This window comes from Pleurodeles waltl, chromosome 4_2, assembly GCF_031143425.1.
Source record: "Pleurodeles waltl isolate 20211129_DDA chromosome 4_2, aPleWal1.hap1.20221129, whole genome shotgun sequence".
Lineage (NCBI taxonomy): Eukaryota > Metazoa > Chordata > Amphibia > Caudata > Salamandridae > Pleurodeles > Pleurodeles waltl.
This window is the reverse complement of record NC_090443.1, coordinates 456,457,109-456,480,970: the sequence shown is the minus strand read 5'-3', so window position 1 is coordinate 456,480,970 and position 23,862 is coordinate 456,457,109.

Sequence of the window (23,862 nt, the reverse complement as noted above, 5' to 3'; positions counted from 1 at the left end):
GCAGCACTGTCTAAAGGACTTAAAATAATGAATTACAGATGGGTACAGAGAAGAAACTTGCAGCATTACCTAGAGCACTTAGAATGAGGAATTATCATCGGGACCAGAGAAGCAGCTGGCAGCACTGCCTAGAGGACTTAGAATGAGGAATTCTGACGGGTCCGAATAATCAGCTAGCAGCACTGTCTACAGTATTTAGAATGAGGAATTACCACTGGGATCAGAGAAGCAGCTAGCAGCACTGTCTAGAGGACTTAGAATGAGTAATTACAGATGGGCACAGAGGAGCAGCTTGCAGCATTACCTAGAGCACTTAGAATGAGGAATTATCTTTGGGACAAGAGAAGCAGCTGGCAGCACTGCCTAGAGGACTTAGAATGAGCAATTTCTGATGGGTCCAGAAAAACAGCTAGCAGCTCTATCTGGAGGACTTAGAATGAGGATTTACCACTGGGATCAGAGAATCAGCTAGTAGCACAGAGTAGAGGACTTAGAATGAGGAATTACAGATGGGTACAGAGAAGTCGCTTGCAGCATTGTCTAGAGCACTTAGAATGTGGAATTACCATTGGGACAAGAGAAGCAGCTGGCAGCACTGCCTAGAGGACTTAGAATGAGCAATTTCTGAAGGGTCCAGAAAAACAGCTAGCAGCTCTATCTGGAGGACTTAGAATGAGGATTTACTACTGGGATCAGAGAATCAGCTAGTAGCACAGAGTAGAGGACTTAGAATGAGGAATTACAGATGGGTACAGAGAAGTCGCTTGCAGCATTGTCTAGAGCACTTAGAATGTGGAATTACCATTGGGACCAGAGAAGACGCTAACAGCACTGTCTAGAGGTCCAAGAATGAGGAATTACCACTGGGACCAGAGATGCAGCTAACATCACTCTCTAGAGGATTTAGAAGGAGGAATTACCCCAGGGAGCAGATAACCAGCTGCAGCACTGTCTAGAGGATGTAGAATGAGTAATTACCACTGGGACCAGAGAAGCATCTGCAGCACTGTCTAGAGGATGTAGAATGAGTAATGACCACTGGGACCAGAGAAGCATCTGCAGCATTGTCTACAGGACTTAGAATGATGATTTACCACTGGGATCAGAGAAGCAGCTAGTAGCACTGCGTAGGGGTCTTAGAATGAGGACTTACAGATGGGTACAGATAAGTCTCTTGCAGCATTGTCTACAACACTTAGAATCAGGAATTACCAGCACTGCCAAGGGGACTAAGAATGAGGAACTACCACAGGGGCCAGAGAAGTAGCTAACAGTTCTGACTAGAGGCCTTATAATGAGAAATCACTGATGGGACCAGAGGAGCAGCACGTAGCACTGTCTAGAGGACTTAGAATGAGTAATTACCACTGGGACCAGAGAAGCAGCTAACATCACTCCCTAGAGGACTTAGAAGGAGGAATTACCCCAGGGAGCAGAGAAGCATCTGCAGCATTGTCTACAGGACTTAGAATGAGGATTTACCACTGGGATCAGAGAAGCATCTAGTAGCACTGCGTAGGGGACTTAGAATGAAGACTTACAGATGGGTACAGAGAAGTCTCTTGCAGCATTGTCTACAACACTTAGAATGAGGAATTACCAGCACTGCCTAGAGGACTAAGAATGAGGAATTACCACTGGGACCAGAGAAGCAGCTAACAGTTCTGCCTAGAGGCCTTATAATGAGAAATCACTGATGGGACCAGAGGAGCAGCACGTAGCACTGTCTAGAGGACTAAGAATGAGGAATTACCACTGGGACCAGATAAGCAGCTAACATCACTCCCTAGAGGACATTGAAGGAGGAATTACCCCAGAGAGCAGTTAACCAGCTGCAGCACTGTCTAGAGGATGTAGAATGAGTACTTACCACTGGGACCAGAGAAGCATCTGCAGCATTGTCTACAGGAGTAACCATGAGGAATTACCACTGCGACCAGAGAAGCAGCTTGCAGCATTATCTAGAGCACTTAGAATGAGGAATTATTGTCGGGACCTTAGAAGCAGCTGGCAGCACTGCCTAGAGGGTTTACAATGAGGCATTTCTGATGGGTCCAGAGAAGCAGCTAGCAGCACTATCTCGAGGACTTAGAATGAGGAATTGCCACTGGGATCAGAGAAGCAGCTAGCAGAACTGTCTACATGACTTAGAATGAGGAATTACCACTGGGATCAGAGAAGCAGCTTGCAGCACTGTCTAGAGGACTTAAAATGAGATATTACTAATGGGACCAGAGAGGCAGCTTGCAGCATTGTCTGGAGGACTTAGATTGAGGAATTAACAACAGAACCAGAGAAGCAGCAAGCAGCACTTCCTAGAGGACTTAGAATGAGGAATTACCGCTAGAAACAAAGTAGCAGATAGAGCACTGCCTAGAGGACTTTGAGTGAGGAATTGCTACTGGGACCAGAAATGAAGCTGCAGCAATTTCTACAGGACTAAGAATGAGGAATTATCACTGGGGCTAGGGAAGCAGTTAGCAGCACTGTCTATGGGACTTAGAATGAGGAATTACCACTAGTACCCGAGAAGCAGCTAGCAGCACTGTCTAGAGGACTTAGAATGAGGAATTACAGATGGGCACAGAGAAGCAGCTTGTAGCATTACCTAGAGCACTTAGAATGAGGAATTATTGTCGGGACCAGAGAAGCAGCTGGCAGCACTTCCTAGATGGCTTACAATGAGGAATTTCTGATGGGTCCAGAGAAGCAGCTAGCAGCACTATCTAGAAGACGTAGAATGAGGAATTACCACTGGGATCAGAGAAGCAGCTAGCAGAACTGTCTACAGGACTAAGAATAGGGAATTACCACTGGGGTCAGAGAAGCAGCTAGCAGCACTGTCTAGAGGACTTAAAATGAGGAATTACAGATGGGTACAGAGAAGAAGCTTGCAGCATTACCTAGAGCACTTAGAATGAGGAATTATCATCGGGACCAGAGAAGCAGCTGGCAGCACTGCCTAGAGGACTTAGAATGAGGAATTTCTGACGGGTCCAAATAATCAGCTAGCGGCACTGTCTACAGTATTTAGAATGAGGAATTGCCACTGGGATCAGAGAAGCAGCTAGCAGCACTGTCTAGAGGACTTAGAATGAGTAATTTCAGATGAGCACAGAGAAGCAGCTTGCAGCATTACCTAGAGCACTTAGAATGAGGAATTATCGTTGGGACCAGAGAAGCAGCTGGCAGCACTGCCTAGAGGACTGAGAATGAGCAATTTCTGATGGGTCCAAAAAAGCAGTTAGCAGCTCTATCTGGAGGACTTAGAATGAGGATTTACCACTGGGATCAGAGAATCAGCTAGTAGCACAGCGTAGAGGACTTAGAATGAGGAATTACAGATGGGTACAGAGAAGTTGCTTGCAGCATTGTCTAGAGCACTTAGAATGTGGAATTACCGTTGGGACCAGAGAAGACGCAAGCAGCACTGTCTAGAGGTCCAAGAATGAGGAATTACCACTGGGACCAGAGATGCAGCTAACATCACTCTCTGAGGATTTAGAAGGAGGAATTACCCCAGGGAGCAGCTAACCAGCTGCAGCACTGTCTAGAGGATGTAGAATGAGTAATTACCACTGGGACCAGAGAAGCATCTGCAGCACTGTCAGGAGGATGTAGAATGAGTAATTACCACTGGGACCAGAGAAGAAGCTAACATCACTCCCTAGAGGACCTAGAAGGAGGAATTACCCCAGGGAGCAGAGAAGCATCTGCAGCATTGTCTACAGGACTTAGAATGAGGATTTACCACTGGGATCAGAGAAGCAGCTAGTAGCACTGCTTAGGGGACTTAGAATGAAGACTTACAGATGGGTACAGATAAGTCTCTTGCAGCATTGTCTACAACACTTAGAATGAGGAATTACCAGCACTGCCTAGAGGACTAAGAATGAGGAACTACCACTGGGACCAGAGAAGCAGCTAACAGTTCTGACTAGAGGCCTTATAATGAGAAATCACTGATGGGACCATAGGAGCAGCACATAGCACTGTCTAGATTACTTAGAATGAGGAATTACCACTGGGACCAGAGAAGCAGCTAACATCACTCCCTAGAGGACTTAGAATGAGGAATTTCTGACGGGTCCAAATAATCAGCTAGCGGCACTGTCTACAGTATTTAGAATGAGGAATTACCACTGGGATCAGAGAAGCAGCTAGCAGCACTGTCTAGAGGACTTAGAATGAGTAATTACAGATGGGCACAGAGGAGCAGCTTGCAGCATTATCTAGAGCACTTAGAATGAGGAATTATCGTTGGGACCAGAGAAGCAGCGGGCAGCACTGCCTAGAGGACTTAGAATGAGCAATTTCTAATGGGTCCAGAAAAGCAGTTAGCAGCTCTATCAGGAGGACTTAGAATGAGGATTTACCACTGGGATCAGAGAATCAGCTAGTAGCACAGCGTAGAGGACTTAGAATGAGGAATTACAGATGGGTACAGAGAAGTCGCTTGCAGCATTGTCTAGAGCACTTAGAATGTGGAATTACCATTGGGACCAGAGATGCAGCTAACATCACTCTCTAGAGGATTTAGAAGGAGGAATTACCCCAGGGAGCAGCTAACAAGCTGCAGCAATGTCTAGAGGATGTAGAATGAGTAATTACCACTGGGACCAGAGAAGCATCTGCAGCACTGTCTAGAGGATGTAGAATGAGTAATTACCACTGGGACCAGAGAAGCAGCTAACATCACTCCCTAGAGGACTTAGAAGGAGGAATTACCCAAGGGAGCAGAGAAGCATCTGTAGCATTGTCTACAGGACTTAGAATGAGGATTTACCACTGGTATCAGAGAAGCAGCTAGTAGCACTGCGTAGGGGACTTAGAATGAAGACTTACAGATGGGTACAGATAAGTCTCTTGCAGCATTGTCTACAACACTTAGAATGAGGAATTACCAGCACTGCCTAGAGGACTAAGAATGAGGAACTACCACAGGGACCAGAGAAGCAGCTAACAGTTCTGACTAGAGGCCTTATAATGAGGAATCACTGATGGGACCAGAGGAGCAGCACGTGGCACTGTCTATAGGTCTTAGAATGAGGAATTACCACTGGGACCAGAGAAGCAGCTAATATCACTCCCTAGAGGACTTAGAAGTAGGAATTACCCCAGGGAGCAGAGAAGCATCTGCAGCATTGTCTACAGGACTTAGAATGAGGATTTACCACTGGGATCAGAGAAGCAGCTAGTAGCACTGCGTAGGGGACTTAGAATGAAGACTTACAGATGGGTACGGAGAAGTCTCTTGCAGCATTGTCTACAACACATATAATGAGGAATTACCAGCACTGCCTAGAGGACTAAGAATGAGGAATTACCACTGGGACCAGAGAAGCAGCTAACAGTTCTGACTAGAGGCCTTATAATGAGAAATCACTGATGGGACCAGAGGAGCAGCACGTAGCACTGTCTAGAGGACTTAGAATGAGGAATTACCACTAGGACCAGATAAGCAGCTAACATCACTCCCTAGAGGACTTTGAAGGAGGAATTACCCCCGGGAGCAGATAACCAGCTGCAGCACTGTCTAGAGGATGTAGAATGAGTACTTACCACTGGGACCAGAGAAGCATCTGCAGCATTGTCTACAGGAATAAGCATGAGGAATTACCACTGTGACCAGAGAAGCAGCTTGCAGCATTACCTAGAGCACTTAGAATGAGGAATTATTGTCGGACCATAGAAGCAGCTGGCAGCACTGCCTAGAGGGCTTACAATGAGGCATTTCTGATGGGTCCAGAGAAGCAGCTAGCAGCACTATCTCGAGGACTTAGAATGAGGAATTACAGATGGGCACAGAGAAGCAGCTTGCAGCATTACCTAGAGCACTTAGAATGAGGAATTATTGTCGGGGCCAGAGAAGCAGCTGCCAGCACTTCCTAGAGGGCTTACAATGAGGAATTTCTGATGGGTCCAGAGAAGCAGCTAGCAGCACTATCTAGAAGACGTAGAATGAGGAATTACCACTGGGATCAGAGAAGCAGCTAGCAGAACTGTCTACAGGACTAAGAATGAGGAATTACCACTGGGATCAGAGAAGCAGCTAGCAGCACTGTCTAGAGGACTTAAAATGAGGAATTACAGATGGGTACAGAGAAGAAGCTTGCAGCATTACCTAGAGCACTTAGAATGAGGAATTGTCATCGGGACCAGAGAAGCAGCTGGCAGCACTGCCTAGAGGACTTAGAATGAGAAATTTTTGACGGGTCCAAATAATCAGCTAGCGGCACTGTCTACAGTATTTAGAATGAGGAATTACCACTGGGATCAGAGAAGCAGCTAGCAGCACTGTCTAGAGGACTTAGAATGAGTAATTACAGATGGGCACAGAGGAGCAGCTTGCAGCATTACCTAGAGCACTTAGAATGAGGAATTATCGTTGGGACCAGAGAAGCAGCTGGCAGCACTGCCTTGCAATTTCTGATGGGTCCAGAAAAGCAGGTAGCAGCTCTATCTGGAGGACTTAGAATGAGGATTTACCACTGGGATCAGAGAATCAGCTAGTAGCACAGCGTAGAGGACTTTGAATGAGGAATTACAGATGGGTACAGAGAAGTCGCTTGCAGCATTGTCTAGAGCACTTAGAATGTGGAATTACCATTGGGACCAGTGAAGACGCTAGCAGCACTGTCTAGAGGTCCAAGAATGAGGAATTACGACTGGGACCAGAGATGCAGCTAACATCACTCTCAAGAGGATTTAGAAGGAGGAATTACCCCAGGGAGCAGATAACCAGCTGCAGCACTGTCTAGAGGATGTAGAATGAGTAATTACCACTGGGACCAGAGAAGCATCTGCAGCCCTGTCTAGAGGATGTAGAATGAGTAATTTCCACTGGGACGAGAGAAGCATCTGCACCATTGTCTACAGGACTTAGAATGAGGATTTACCACTGGGATCAGAGAAGCAGCTAGTAGCACTGCGTAGGGGTCTTAGAATGAAGACTTACAGATGGGTACAGATAAGTCTCTTGCAGCATTGTCTACAACACTTAGAATGAGGAATTACCAGCACTGCTTTGGGACTAAGAATGAGGGACTACCACTGGGACCAGAGAAGCAGCTAACAGTTCTGACTAGAGGCCTTATAATGAGAAATCACTGATGGGACCAGAGGAGCAGCACGTAGCACTGTCTAGAGAACTTAGAATGAGGAATTACCACAGGGACCAGAGAAGCAGCTAACATCACTCCCTAGAGGACTTAGAAGGAGGAATTACCCCAGGGAGCAGAGAAGCATCTGCAGCATTGTCTACAGGACTCAGAATGAGGATTTACCACTGGGATCAGAGAAGCAGTTGGTAGCATTGCGTAGGGGACTTAGAATGAAGACTTACAGATGGGTACAGAGAAGTCTCTTGCAGCATTGTCTCCAACACTTAGAATGAGGAATTACCAGCACTGCCTAGAGGACTAAGAATGAGGAATTACCACTGGGACCAGAGAAGCAGCTAACAGTTCTGACTAGAGGCCTTATAATGAGAATTCACTGATGGGACCAGAGGAGCAGCACGTAGCACTGTCTAGAGGACTTAGAATGAGAAATTAACACTGGGACCAGATAAGCAGCTAACATCACTCCCTAGAGGACTTTGAAGGAGGAATTACACCTGGGAGCAGATAACCAGCTGCAGCACTGTCTAGAGGATGTAGAATGAGTACTTACCACTGGGACCAGAGAAGCATCTGCAGCATTGTCTACAGGAATAAGCATGAGGAATTACCACTGTGACCAGAGAAGCAGCTTGCAGCATTACCTAGAGCACTTAGAATGAGGAATTATTGTCGGACCATAGAAGCAGCTGGCAGCACTGCCTAGAGGGCTTACAATGAGGCATTTCTGATGGGTCCAGAGAAGCAGCTAGCAGCACTATCTCGAGGACTTAGAATGAGGAATTACAGATGGGCACAGAGAAGCAGCTTGCAGCATTACCTAAAGCACTTAGAATGAGGAATTATTGTCGGACCAGAGAAGCAGCTGGCAGCACTTCCTAGAGGGCTTACAATGAGGAATTTCTGATGGGTCCAGAGAAGCAGCTAGCAGCACTATCTAGAAGACGTAGAATGAGGAATTACCACTGGGATCAGAGAAGCAGCTAGCAGAACTGTCTACAGGACTAAGAATGAGGAATTACCACTGGGATCAGAGAAGCAGCTAGCAGCACTGTCTAGAGGACTTAAAATAAGGAATTACAGAGGGGTACAGAGAAGAAGCTTGCAGCATTACCTAGAGCACTTAGAATGAGGAATTATCATCGGGACCAGAGAAGCAGCTGGCAGCACTGCCTAGAGGACTTAGAATGAGGAATTTCTGACGGGTCCGAATAATCAGCTAGCGGCACTGTCTACAGTATTTAGAATGAGGAATTACCACTGGGATCAGAGAAGCAGCTAGCAGCACTGTCTAGAGGACTTAGAATGAGTAATTACAGATGGGCACAGAGGAGCAGCTTGCAGCATTACCTAGAGCACTTAGAATGAGGAATTATCGTTGGGACCAGAGAAGCAGCTGGCAGCACTGCCTAGAGGACTTAGAATTAGCAATTTCTGATGGGTCCAGAAAAGCAGCTAGCAGCTCTCTCTGGAGGCCTTAGAATGAGGATTTACCCCTGGGATCAGAGAATCAGCTAGTAGCACAGCGTAGAGGACTTAGAATGAGGAATTACAGATGAGTACAGAGAAGTTGCTTGCAGCATTGTCTAGAGCACTTAGAATGTGGAATTACCATTGGGACCAGAGAAGACGCTAACATCACTCTCTAGAGGATTTAGAAGGAGGAATTACCCCAGGGAGCAGATAACCAGCTGCAGCTGTCTAGAGGATGTAGAATGAGTAATTACCACTGGGACCAGAGAAGCATCTGCAGCACTGTCTAGAGGATGTAGAATGAGGATTTACCACTGGGATCAGAGAAGCAGCTAGTAGCAAAGCGTAGGGGTCTTAGAATGAAGACTTACAGATGGGTACAGATAAGTCTCTTGCAGCGTTGTCTACAACACTTAGAATGAAGAATTACCAGCACTGCCTAGGGGACTAAGAATGAGGAACTACCACTGGGACCAGAGAAGCAGCTAACAGTTCTGACTAGAGGCCTTATAATGAGAAATCACTGATGGGACCAGAGGAGCAGCACATAGCACTGTCTAGAGGACTTATAATGAGGAATTACCACTGGGACCAGAGAAGCAGCTAACATCACTCCCTAGAGGACTTAGAAGGAGGAATTACCCCAGGGAGCAGAGAAGCAACTGCAGCATTGTCCACAGGACTTTGAATGAGGATTTACCACTGGGATCAGAGAAGCAGTTGGTAGCATTGCGTAGGGGACTTAGAATGAAGACTTACAGATGGGTACAGAGAAGTCTCTTGCAGCATTGTCTACAACACTTAGAATGAGGAATTACCAGCACTGCCTAGAGGACTAAGAATGAGGAATTACCACTGGGACCAGAGAAGCAGCTAACAGTTCTGACTAGAGGCCTTATAATGAGAAATCACTGATGGGACCAGAGGAGCAGCACGTAGCACTGTCTAGAGGATTTAGAATGAGGAATTACCACTGGGACCAGATAAGCAGCTAACATCACTCCCTAGAGGACTTAGAAGGAGGAATTACCCCAGGTAGCAGATAACCAGCTGCAGCACTGTCTAGAGGATGTAGCATGAGTACTTACAACTGGGACCAGAGAAGCATCTGCAGCATTGTCTACAGGAGTAAGCATGAGGAATTACCACTGCGATCAGAGAAGCAGCTTTCAGCATTACCTAGAGCACTTAGAATGAGGAATTATTGTCGGGACCATAGAAGCAGCTGCAGCACTGCCTAGAGGGCTTACAATGAGGCATTTCTGATGGGTCCAGAGAAGCAGCTAGCAGCACTATCTAGAGGACTTAGAATGAGGCATTACCACTGGGATCAGAGAAGCAGTTAGCAGAACTGTCTATATGACTTAGAATGAGGAATTACCACTGGGATCAGAGAAGCAGCTAGCAGCACTGTCTAGAGGACGTAAAATGAGATATTACTGATGGGACCAGAGAGGCAGCTTGCAGCATTGTCTGGAGGACTTAGATTGAGGAATTAACAACAGAACCAGAGAAGCAGCAAGCAGCACTTCCTAGAGGACTAAGAATGAGGAATTACCGCTGGAAACAAAGTAGCAGATACAGCACTACCTAGAGGACTTTGAGTGAGGAATTGCTACTGGGACCAGAAATGCAGCTGCAGCATTTTCTACATGACTAAGAATGAGGAATTATCACTGGGGCTAGGGAAGCAGTTAGCAGCACTGTCTACAGGACATAGAATGAGGAATTACCACTAGTACCCGAGAAGCAGCTAGCAGCACTGTCTAGAGGATTTAGAATAAGGAATTACCACTGCGATCAGAGAAGCAGCTTGCAGCATTACCTAGAGCACTTAGAATGAGGAATTATTGTCGGGACCAGAGAAGCAGCTGGCAGCACTTCCTAGAGGGCTTACAATGAGGAATTTCTGATGGGTCCAGAGAAGCAGCTAGCAGCACTATCTAGAAGACGTAGAATGAGGAATTACCACTGGGATCAGAGAAGCAGCTAGCAGAACTGTCTACAGGACTAAGAATGAGGAATTACCACTGGGATCAGAGAAGCAGCTAGCAGCACTGTCTAGAGGACTTAAAATGAGGAATTACATATGGGTACAGAGAAGAAGCTTGCAGCATTACCTAGAGCACTTAGAATGCGGAATTATCATCGGGACCAGAGAAGCAGCTGGCAGCACTGCCTAGAGGACTTAGAATGAGGAATTTCTGACGGGTCCAAATAATCAGCTAGCGGCACTGTCTACAGTATTTAGAATGAGGAATTACCACTGGGATCAGAGAAGCAGCTAGCAGCACTGTCTAGAGGACTTAGAATGAGTAATTACAGATGGGCACAGAGAAGCAGCTTGCAGCATTACCTAGAGCACTTAGAATGAGGAATTATTGTTGGGACCAGAGAAGCAGCTGGCAGCACTGCCTAGAGGACTTAGAATGAGCAATTTCTGATGGGTCCAGAAAAGCAGCTAGCAGCTCTATCTGGAGGACTTAGAATGAGGATTTACCACTGGGATCAGAGAAACAGCTAGTAGCACAGCGTAGAGGACTTAGAATGAGGAATTACGGATGGGTACAGAGAAGTCGCTTGCAGCATTGTTTAGAGCACTTAGAATGTGGAATTACCATTGGGACCAGAGAAGACGCTAGCAGCACTGTCTAGAGGTCCAAGAATGAGGAATTACCACTGGGACCAGAGATGCAGCTAACATCACTGCCTAGAGGACTTAGAAGGGGGAATTACCACCGGGAGCGGATAACCAGCTGCAGCACTGTCTAGAGGACGTAGAATGAGTAATTACTACTGGGACTAGAGAAGCATCTGCAGCATTGTCTACAGGAGTAAGCATGAGGAATTACCATTGCGACCTGAGAAGCAGCTAGCAGCACTGTCTAGAGGTTGTAAAATGAGGAATTGCCACTGGGACCAGAGATGCAGCTAGCAGATCTGTCTATAGGACTTAAAATGAGGAATTTCCACTAGGATCAGCAAAGCAGCTAACAGCACTGTCTAGAGGACTGAGAATGACATATTACTGACGGGACCAGAGATGCAGCTTGCAGCATTGTCTGAAGGACTCAGAATGAGGAATTAACAACAGAAGCAGAGAATCAGGAAGCAGCACTTCGTAGAGGACTAAGAATGAGGAATTACCACTGGAAACAAACATGCAGCTATTGCTCTGCCCAGAGGACTTAGAATGAGGAATTACTTCTGGGACCACAAATGCAGCTGCAGCATTTTCTACAGGACTAAGAATGAGGAATAATCACAGCAGATAGGGAAGCAGTTAGCAGCGCTGTCTAGAGGTCTTAGAATGAGGAATTACCACTTGGATCAGAGAATCAGCTTGCACCCTTATCTAGAGGACTTAGAATGGGGAATTACCAATGGGACTAGAGAAGCAGCTAGCAACACTTTCTTGAGAACTAAGAATGATGAATTGCCAATGGGACCTGCGAAGCAGCATTGTCTAGAGGACTTAAAATGAGGAATTACCATTGGCTCCAGAGAAGCAGCTAGCATCATTGCCTAGATGACTTAGAATGGGGAATTACTGACTGGACCAGTGAAGCAGTTTGCAGTATTGTTTAGAGGACTTAGAATGAAGAATTGCTGAAAGGACCAGAGAAGCAGCTAACAGCACTTCCTAGCGGACTAAGAATTAAGAATTACCACTAGGACCAGATAAGAAGCTGCAGCATTGTCTACAGGAGTAAGAATGAGGTATTACCACTGGGATCAGAGATGCAGCTAGCAGCACTGTCTAGAGGAATTAGAATGATGAATTACTGACATGACCAGAGAAGTAGCTAGAAGCACTTTCTAAAGGACTAAGAATGATGATCTACCACTGTGACCAAGGTACCAACTGTATAATTTTCTAGACGACTTAGAATGACTTACAACCTGACTAATGAAGCAGCTGCAGCATTGTCTACAGGACTAAGAATGAGGAATTTCCACTGGGACCAGAGAAGCTGCTGCAGCACTGTCTATAGAGCTAAGAATGAGGAGCTACCACTTTGAACAGAGAAACAGCTGCAGCATTGTCTACAGGACTAAGAATGAGGCACTACCACTGGGACCAGAGAAGGGGCTAGCAGCACTGCCTAGAGGACTTAGAATGTGGAATTTCTAACAGGACCAAGAAGCAGCTTGTACCATTATCTAGAGGAGTTAAAATGAGGAATTACCAATAGGACTAGAGATGCAGCAAGCAGCAGTTTCCAGAGGACTAAGAATGAGGAATTGCCACTGGGACCCGAGAATCAGCTGCAGCATTGTCCAGAGGACTTAAAATGAGAGATTACCACTGGAACCAGAGAAGTAGCTTCAGCGTTGTCTACAGGACTTAGAATGGCGAATTTCCACTGGGGCCAGAGAAGCAGCTGCAGCACTGTCTAGAGGAATTAAAATGAGGAACTCCCACTTGGGCCAGAGAAACAGCTGCAGCATTGTACAGAGGACTTCGAATGAGGAATTACTACTGGGACCAGAGAAGCAGCTAGTAGCATGGCCTAGAGGACTAAGAATGAGGAATTACCAACGGGATCAGAGAAGCAGTTTGCATCATTGTTTAGAGCACTTAGAATAAAAAATTGCAGACAGGAACAGAGAAGCAGCTAACAGCACTTCCTAGAGGACTACGAATGAGGAATTACCACTGGGACTAGAGAAGAAACTTCAGCCCCGTCTAGAGGACTTAAAATGAGAAATTACCAGTGGGACCAGAGAATCAGCTGCTGCATTGTCTACATAATTTAGAATGAGGAATTACCCCTGGGATGCGAGACGCAGCTAACAGCACTTCCTAGAGGACTACGAATGAGGAATTACCACTGGGACTAGAGAAGAAACTTCAGCCCCGTCTAGAGGACTTAAAATGAGAAATTACCAGTGGGACCAGAGAATCAGCTGCTGCATTGTCTACATAATTTAGAATGAGGAATTACCCCTGGGATGCGAGACGCAGCTAGCAGCATTGTCTAGAGGATGTAGAATGAGAAATTACCACAGGGACTAGAGAAGCAGCTAGCAGCACTGTCTAGAGGACTTAGAATGAGGAATTACCACTGGGACTAGAGAAGCAGCTAGCAGACCTCGAGTACAAGTACAAGAACAAACCAAACCTGAAACCTTCAGTGCCTTTCACTGATGTGATGTGAACACATTGCTATGGAGAACTTAAAGAACACCAAGGCTGCGATGCCCAGGTAGGAGGAGGGTGAAATGGCCATCACACACTGTAACAGGAGGAAGTGTAAACATGCGTGAATGTTATGTGATGGCCAACAAAAATATTCTCTTAGTGAAATCGTCTGGGAGGGAAGTAAGCACACAAAGGAGGGACAGTTAGACAAATGCACCAATTAAAAGGAAGCAGTTAAGACAAGCACAATAAAGAACAAATGGCAATAGTGGGCACGGTTAAAGTCCATATACTGAATACAGCATGTCTTGCAGACAAGGCATGCAAGGTGCCTAGGCTAATCCTAAAAAAGCATGAAAGATCAGGCACAGCATGGCCATTTCCCACTAGCATTAGTAAGAATACAGATTCATGGGTTTCATCCAATGACATAGTACAAACCAAGGGATAACAGTGGTAATTAACAAGGCCTCGTGACTAGAGGAACACTTGAAATTACTGAGCAGCAGGGACTACAGATAGCAAGGGTGGACACATTTGGCAAATTTAAATTATGCTGTATCCTGAGTGAAAACCGAATGCAAATGGAAACCCATCATTTAAAAGTTATGCAGGATGCTTCTGATAGTCTTCTCTTCAGTTCCGAAAAACCTGAGATCATAACCATTATCTGTCTCAGCTGTATAGCTTGCCCACCAGCCCTCTCCCCCACCCCCCTAACCACCACCACTAACCCTTCCAGTTTTGCCAGAAACAGGGGATTTATTGTTGTTCTTTTCAGGTGAAACTTCTGACATCAAAACTGTGTTCTTCCACCTTTGCTGTCTATGAGGGTTGGATCTCTTCTTCAAACAACTGAAGCTCGAATCCCCCTTACCATAGATAGCCAACACCCTCTCTCATTGACTAATGCAATGGAGTATACATTGCCTCCCAGACACAGTCCTGGCCAGACTGGAGAGCACACAAAATTCAACTGCTCGCCTCATTCCCAAACTGTGGGGCTCAGATCCTATCACTCCAGACCTGAAATCCCGCCATCGGTTGACTCAAAAGCAAATAATCAATTTTAAAATGCACTGCAAGTCAATAAAGTCCTCCACTGCTCTGAAGTGGCCTAAAACTCCAAACATTTTAAGCTGTTTTGCTTGATTAGAAGACTAATGTTTTCCTCTCAACATTGCCTCTCAATAGTTACTTCAATATTGAAATTATAGGTGTAAAGGGTCCTGCACAACGAAAGCTTCACCATTTGGAATCCCCTCCTTGTCATTTTTGCTAAAGAACCAGCAAATTAATGTCTGTAAACATTTGAAGATTTACCGCTTCTGTCATGAGTTTGAGTTCTAATGTTTTTCTAAGTGCAACTTCCACCTCTTCACCCCCTAATGGCTGGCATTTAGTTGATTCCTTTCGGTTATCTGAGTGACTTACAAAAAACAATATTGGCAAGGTTAAAAATGTCCCTCGTCAGACAGTTTTGGCTCAAACCAGCCTACCGTGAAGCAAAATTATGAGAAATTTGGGAGCCATGAAACTTAATGAATTTCATAAATTTCATGTAACTTGAAATGTGTCATTTTCGTGTGTGAAATTTTACACAAGTCAAATTGAGACTTTTTTTGTTATTGGGTGCATTTTATAGATGCAGTCCAGAGCAACACCAGTTGTAGATGGAAATAAGTCCCTAAATGGTATAAGGCCCAGGCAAGTAACCTCCAGATCATTGATTTATAGTCCACCAGAAGAGCAAATCCGACAGTTTTTCATTTCGGTTCAATGCCATGAATATTACAACGTTGGGAATGATATCATCAAAGTTCCACGATTCAATTCAACGTGTGATTCAAACTTCATAAATATTTTATGATTTATATTGTTATCCTATGATGCACTGGCTGATAGGGGAAAGAGATCAGAGGCATAGGTATTTCTTTGCATATCAACATCTTGCTCCAGGGACTCCGACACAGATTCGAGAAGAAAGTTCATTATGCTTAAAAAGACTTCGAGTAACCACAGCATTCCCATCTGTTTTGAAAAGCTGGAAACTGCTCACAGGTCAATATTTATGCCAATATGCTAGAATCAAGAGAGGCTAGAAGAACGACTTACAAAACAGTGTTCAAAACAGCTAGGTCTATAATGAAGGTTAAAGAATAAAATGTATGGAATAGAATGGTCAGTCTGATTAATTTACTTTGTAGAGGGACAATACACAGGGTCGTTGCTCCATGGTGGTGTCTGGGGTGTTACACTCCCCAGAAATTGTATTCTGTAGTAGGTAGTTGTTTACAAGTGCTTTCAGTCAGGTAATGTGAAGTGTCCTTCTGATTTTACCTGGAATTTTTACATGTCCAGACTCACACTGACAAACATACACACTCTCTCTCATGTTTTGAAGGCCTTGCGCAATGTGGATTCGTTTGAAACATACTGCGTGTTAAGTACCCCTAGCAATCTGTCCTCCTCTCCCTTACCAGTGACCTTTGAGCCCGGCCCCCCAAAATCCTGCTTCACATATAATGTGTTTTAACAAGGTATCCCAGCATGACTGGTTGGAAATCTTATCCCCCCCTTCATACTGACCAAGCTGCGCCCCTGACTATGTATGTTAACCTAAATAACAACTAATGTACAATGAAAAGTAAACATGATTCCTGGAGAAGTAGGGTAAACTAGAGTCTGGAAAAAGTACATGTCAAGGATCGTAATTGAAAGCAGTTTTGGTTTTCTTAGGTGTCCTATTTTAACTGTGCATCGTTTGAGTGATGGTTTTAAATGGAAACACCCTTTCTTAAGTAAAGGGTCTCACAAGCAAGAGGCATAATGGTGACTTGACTGATCCAAACCATTGTTGTAATGATGGAAAGAGACTTTATTTAGAAATCTTACAAATGTTGCCTTGAGGGCCTTTCTAAAGGTGCAATGCCATGAATATGTCAAAGACATGCCAAATGACCCATGCTTGGAAGACTGACCAAGACTACTCTGATTCCATTTTCTCTGACTGTACTCACATATCTGATCTGGAAGCAAAAAGATGAGATCTGCTTCATATGGGTCACTTAGCTTTTTATGAGCTGCCTTTTAAGCAAAAAAATATAAAAATTAAATCTTGAACCTTAAAGGCACACACTTGACTGTTTAGCTCAGGCATAATAATGATGATAATGATGGTATTAAAATATAGACCTGTAGATGGGTTACAGTGATAAAACGGATGTGTCACCAAGGAGTTCTAAGTGATATGATACAACAGGCGTGAAGCATGAGCTGTCTATGATGTCACTCAAGGCCCTGAGGTAATAAAAATCTGCTGTATTCACTTTTTGTATGGCCCCCAAAATCATGTGCCCCCTGCTTTAAACTAATAGCAGGAACAATGTGGAGATATGCATCACGTGGCTTCTCTTACTTGTCCCAGATTTAAAAATACAAAAATAACTGCCCTAAAGCCACCCAACTCACCACTTTCTGTGACGTACCACACCATTCCTTCCAAAAGAGCTGAAAACCAGTGTTGCTCTGACAGGCTCTCAGAGAGAGGATTTCCTTTATTATGTAACAAATTTTGTAAACCACTTTTGTTTTGACATTGCAGTGAGTAACCAGATTCAGGATCTATGTCATGCTTATGGCTGTCTGTGAGAGCCATGAATAATAATAATAATAATAATAATATTAACAATTAGAACACTGGAATGTTCAGATACATTAAATATAATTAACTGGGTCTGGATGACATTTCAACACACCAGCGTCATTTGTGTAATTCGGTGAATTTTGCTTCATGCTTGAAACCGAAAGTTAAAAAATTACAGGTAGATAAGTTGCATATTTAAAGTGTGGGAGTCAGGCTACAACACGATCTACCAGAATGCAAGCGACTTTTGTTTGCCACATTTGTGTTTTCTGTGCTCATAAGTAGTGTGAAATGCATCCTTACATCAAAAATGGACATGAGAATGCACTTTGGGATAAAGTGTAGCGTTAAATGCCATAACTGAAACTTGCTTAGATATGCACAATTTTCCCAAAATATAATCTAATTTAATCACACAAAAACAAATTATGCAAAGAGTGCACACCCTTAAAAACTACTGCTAGAGACGTCCAGCTCCAACATACCAATTCTTGCTTTTCTATTTCTCCCTTTCTAATTTAGAACCTTCTGCCCTCAGTTGTTGGAATGTTCCAATAATATTACTGTCATTTTGCTTGACTATACTGATTATTCAAGACTCTCTACCTTGTCATTGTCTTTCACGTGTGGCTCAGGCCTTTAAGGTTTGTTCAGAGGTACAAAATTAACAGGAAAAGCCAAGCCAGAGCCAAGTCGAGAGTCTTACTTTGATCTAAGACCTTGTGTACAAATTTAGCCTTGAAAATATTTAACATGTAAAATGTACAAGAAACACAATATAAAAATATGATAAAATATTCGAAATTAAAAAAAGCTGTATTGAACATGCAGAAACGTTCCAACTTACAACTTAAGGTTACATCTCTGCTGACAGTTTTTAAACATGAACTTAAAAATATTCATGTCCCTCCAAATGCCTGCTCTGACAGCAATGCAATTAGTGAATTAAGAGGCAATTCAGTTATCACGTGCACTCTGTACATCACCTAGACTCTTACATGGATCAACATTAAATCTGACACAGCCGAGGTGCTTGTATAGCACACACCCTGAACTCATGTATTTCAAATACCTCTTAAGTGCAAAATGAAAAAAGGAATATGGGTGAAAAAATATGAGCCTAGGATCACACAATTTGACCACGATCGGAAAATTCCTAGGTTTTCTGATTTCACATTGTACTATTCAGCCAGTAGATGGGCATCTATTTACTTGTCTTGTTTAACATCAAAGTTTAATTTTTTTTTAATTAATTCTTGGCAGCACAGGTTAGAGCTTGGGTGCAGGCAGAAGCTGCATTAAAGCTTGGCTCTTCTTGGGCTCAACGGTCCAAGAGGACCTTCAGTTGAGCCAGAACCAAGATTTTAGTGGCTCAACCACCTCCTGACACAAAGGCCTATAACAACAAGCATAGCCACCAACAGTGGGGTATAATGCTTTATTGCATATCTATATGCTACCGCAAATAGGCATACAGAGGATGCGGGTCTACATTAGCATTATTGGTGATTTTAAACTGAACGCAAATAGGGATTTCACCCATTGGAAAACACCTTGCTTCGACATATCCAAAATAGGTACATGCACAGCTTTTGCACATTACTCTTGATTTATGCACCAAGATGTCAACTTTAGTCTTGGGTGAAATTTAATTACGCCGGAGTAATCGGAGTAATTACGCATGACGCTTGTGATGCAACATTACCAAAATTGTGCAAATATGCCATCTTTATTAATTAAGAGTAATTTGTGGCAAAAATCTTACTGCAGGAGCACAGGAACAATGAACGAAGAGAGCGAGAGGAGCTGTTGGCTACTGCTGTTAGTGTCCAGTAGCATTTAGTGCTATTTTCATAGCCTCAATGCCTCCACAGCCAATTTGGATGCGAGGGTGCATTTTGCAGGAAAAACGTGCTAAATGCTGGATTACGCTTCTTACATAATTATGAATAATTTTGCGGTATTTACGAGTAATTACACCAGTAAATTCTGATATGACACACTTGGCAGCAGAGTGGTTTAGCATCAGGGCTTACGGTTTCTGAGAGCGCTCTGTCGATTCCCAGCATGGTAGTAGGCGACCTTATTATTATTTATCAGCGGTTTTGTGGCAAAGGTGAGGATACATAAAACTGTCACACTGACGTGAACAAGTCGTGCAAGCTCTAATCAGAAACATACAACAGCTGGCTGTCACCGTTTTACTCAGCTGCACGCAAGACGTCTCCCTGGGACACAAAAATCTTCCATTGGTTTCCGCACTTTGGCCAGGGTTATCAAATCCCGACTCAATTCTCGGCACGCCAGAAAGTCCTTTAATAATAAAGATTTATTGAAGAGGCGCGCTGGTCTCGGCCAGTGTTTTATGATTAAGTTACAATCTGATGTGCTCGGAATTCATTTTTAATTTGATGGAGCGCCCTAACACTGAGCACCCAGCATCACCTGCGGTACAGAGAGCGTGCGGCCACATAAATTAAGCAATAAAAAATGATTAACTTCTGCAGGGCCCTGCGCTCGCCGTGCCCGACTCCTTGTCGGACTAATGACGTCAAGGTCATATCTGATCAGTTTCTCAGTATTAATAAGAAAATCTGTCTTGTTTTGGGACTTTATATTCAGAGTCATTAAAGGCTTTCTAGAAGACCTACACATTTGGTGAAAGTATTATTTGGATGGGAAAACTGGATTGTGTTTCATAGCGCCTGTACCCGCCTAATCTGAAGGTTTATCTTTACTCAGCAGAGCCTTCATCCTCTGTCCCTATTTGTGGCACCAAGTGCATGACATTCCAGCAGCAATGGCCACTCTCTTAGGGCAGAGGAGGGCCACCCCACAGGTGCCAGAGCGGCCTAAAAGTTGAAAATAAAATGGTAATAAAATACATTTATTACCATTGTATTTTTCCCTTTCCCCAAATGAGCTGTGTTTGGGGGCGGGGCCTCTGCTGTTGAGTAGCAACAGGGGGGTGATGCTCACTCCACCAGTGTACATTGTGCATATCATTTTAGCAGACTGTCTTGCTATGGCCAGCCTGACATGTGCAGTGTAAACCTCTCCACTCAGCTGTCTGAGACAGCTGAGTGGAGAGCAGGCACAGGCCCTCAGTGCCTGCTGGTCCGTCGAGGCGGCTGGCTCCAGCCAATCCTGGTTCTGCTCTCATGCTGATAAGTTTAGCAGCATGAGAGTAGCGTCTAGATTGGTGTGGAGATTTCAGTTGCTGCACTCAGAGCACTGAGGGACTGCACGAGGACCAGAGGAGGAAAGCCAGCACAATAAGTGTGTTTTTTTCATTTTCCCTCCCTTGTACATGCAACTGGTACCCTATATATTTGGTTGGTTGCCCTACCAAATGTTTAGGGTACAGGCAGCACTGAATTCTAGTGTGTCACCGGCCTCCCGCCATGCAAGTAGCCTACCAAGGAGGCCATATTATCTTGTGGCTTGCAGCAATCCTACGGTCTAGGAGAAGAAAACCTCTATATGTCCCATGCAACACTGTGCTGTTAAGAGACTTAATAAGCCTTTTGTGTGGTACTAGAACATCATTGTCAAAATATCATTCAGAGACTTTTTAAGGCATAGGCAAAGTGGGCCCTGGCCGGGCCTTGTCCTAGGGCCCCAGCATTTCAGAGGGGCCCCAGATAGAGCCAGCCCTGTTCTGCAAAGTGTCTTGCCTTAATGACCTTGAATAATTCCTAAACAAATTGTAAACCGTTTTCCTTTAGTTTACTTTTAGTGTGGGAGATTTATGGGAGTCTATTATAGACATTTTCCAGAGAAATGCTTGTGATTTTGAACCCCATGCAGCATCCATAACAAATGTTTTAGATCAAAACAGGACCTCCCCTATCAGAAACAGGAGGGGTTGCATATATTATTTGTCATAGTATTAGTGAGCTGCTGCTATATCATAATAGTGAAAACACATGCCACTATCCCTGAATATTCGATGTAAACACATTTAGAACTTGGACCAGTGTGCCTGTGCACTGTCAGTGGCCTGGCCAAAGAGTGTATGAAAGAGCTGAAATTGGATCATGAATTCAAAGTTGTTCTGAACAGGGAGAAATACTCTTGGCCAGGTTCCCCGAAATCCTTAAGATGTTCCTCTATCATCTAACATAAATATTGTGCATTAAATATCAGGACATCAGGGGTAATATTAGAAAATCTGCACTCCAATTGGGCGATATTTTTGTGAACAATATTTAGGACACTATGGGCCTCATTATGACCCTGGCGGCCGGCGGTAAGCTGGCGGTAACACCGCCAACAGGCTGGCGGTGTTCCGCCAGATATTATGACCGTGGCCCAATAGCCATGGCCATACCGCTGGCCCCTCCAACACCGCAAGCACTGCTGCCCTGGGGATTATGAGTCCCGACCGCCAGCCTGGGCACGGCAGTAAACACCGCCATGGAAAGGCTGGTGGTAAGGGGGACTTGGGGTGCCCCTGGGGTGCCCCTGGGGACCCCTGTACTGCCCATGCACTTGGCATGGGCAGTGCAGGGCCCCCCAGGCATAGCCCCGTCGAGAATTTCACTGCCTGAATTTCGGGCAGTGAAATGCGCAATGGGTGCTACTGCACCCACAGCACATCAGCGTTGCCGCCGGCTCTATTACGAGCCGGCAACAATGTTGATGTGACTTTTCCGATGGGCCAGCGGACAGTAACGCTGTTACCGTCCGCTGGCCCAGCGGAAAAGTCGTAATAGGGAGCCAGAAATACCACCAGCACTGGAGATATTCTGGCGCCCGCAGCCTCGGCGGTCTTTAGAAAAGACCGCCGAGGTTGTAATGAGGGCCCATATCAGATGGTAGTTCTTACTGCAGATAGTCTCTCTGCTACCATAACCCTATTTGAAGGTAATAATTATTCAGGTGAGCCAACCTAAATTTGTACACTGAAAACTTCATGCCATCAGCATGCACAGAAGCCTAAAAAAGTTACAAGCCCATTTCCAAATATTATAGTAGATGTGACTTTGACAAGGTATGTCAAGAAGCCTGTGTCAGTCTCTGTCACTTCCCAGATGCAATTACTTTCCACCTAAAATATTGCTTGGACTAGGCTGGTCAATATCTCTATATCTTTGGGTCCATAGTCCCCATTTCGGTGTAGTCGGAACTTCATATTACTAGATTTGTAATCAATGAAGAGTGATAACTCTTATGGTCAAGCTGGTACCGCAGCATCATGATAGCAATTGTTGGTAAGCACTGTAATTAGTAAAAGACTTAAAAACTATTTAATTGTTTAGTTTGTTAGTAAATTCACCAAGACGCTCTATGAGACATCACAAACAGCAGAACTTACATCAAAATCAAAATACATACATTAAAAAGAAAAAAGGCAAACAAAGAGGAGTGACCTGTCAGGGCACGTGAAAGATATACTTTGAGGCAAGTGAAAAATGGGGAGGATGAGGAGATGGAATGGATTAATTGGGTAAGGTGCTTTAGAGCTTGGGTGAGATGAGGCCATATCAGTGAAAAAGAGAGGGGACTCAAGCATAGGTCAGAAACAAGATTGTATTGTAGATGAGGATCGCAGAGAGATGTGCTGGAGTACAGAATAGAAGCAGAGATGCAAGATTATGAAGAGTGGTGCAAGGCTGTGGCTACATTTGAGCAAGTGTCAATAAAAAGCGGACAGCTGAGAGGGCAAGGGTATAGCTAGCTCAATGCATATCCCGCTCTACAGAGTAGCACTGCTGCTCCATGTCCTCCTGTGATAATATTTTTAGCATTCCTCCACAGTCTCAGGTCCACGGGTTCAGGTTATACCTGACACCCTGTAGGCAGCAAAGAACCTGACACCGCAGATCGATCGCGGCAGAGCTCTCTGCTAATTTATACGTCTCCATCACTTGACGGGATACAAGTGGCAATCCCAAGGAGGACAAAAGGAGACTTCATCGATGTCACTGCTGTCTGAACTCCACTTCGTTGTGCTCTTTCTGCAGTGACAAGAGTTCCAGAAGACTCGGCTGTAATTGGATGTTCTTAATAGGTGCTGGCATCAAACGCCCAGCACTTATCCCTATCTAGGCTTGCCAGTTAAGTCCCTTTTAGGCAACTCGGAATTCCATGTCCTCAGCATGCATGTAATAAACGAGTGCATTCTGGGATGGATAATCCTGGCTCACCTCGTTTAATACAAATGGACAAACAATTCTGATAACAGTCATCTGTTAAATGATGTTCAACACTGGGGTACTGGCAACTTTATATTTTCTGTGGAGGAGCCCAATGACCTGTGATGAATTTGTAAGTGGAGGATTGTAATTTTCTATATTGTATAGTTATCTTTACAAGTAGAATGGTCCGATAATAAGATAATGATGCACCTGTTCACGTGTAATAGGCTATTACAGAGGAATTGTGACGTGACAGTGTTAAATGGGCACCTCGGCCCTCACTCAGCATGAAGAAAATTGGTAATCAGGACCTCAAGCTCTGTATTTGCGTAT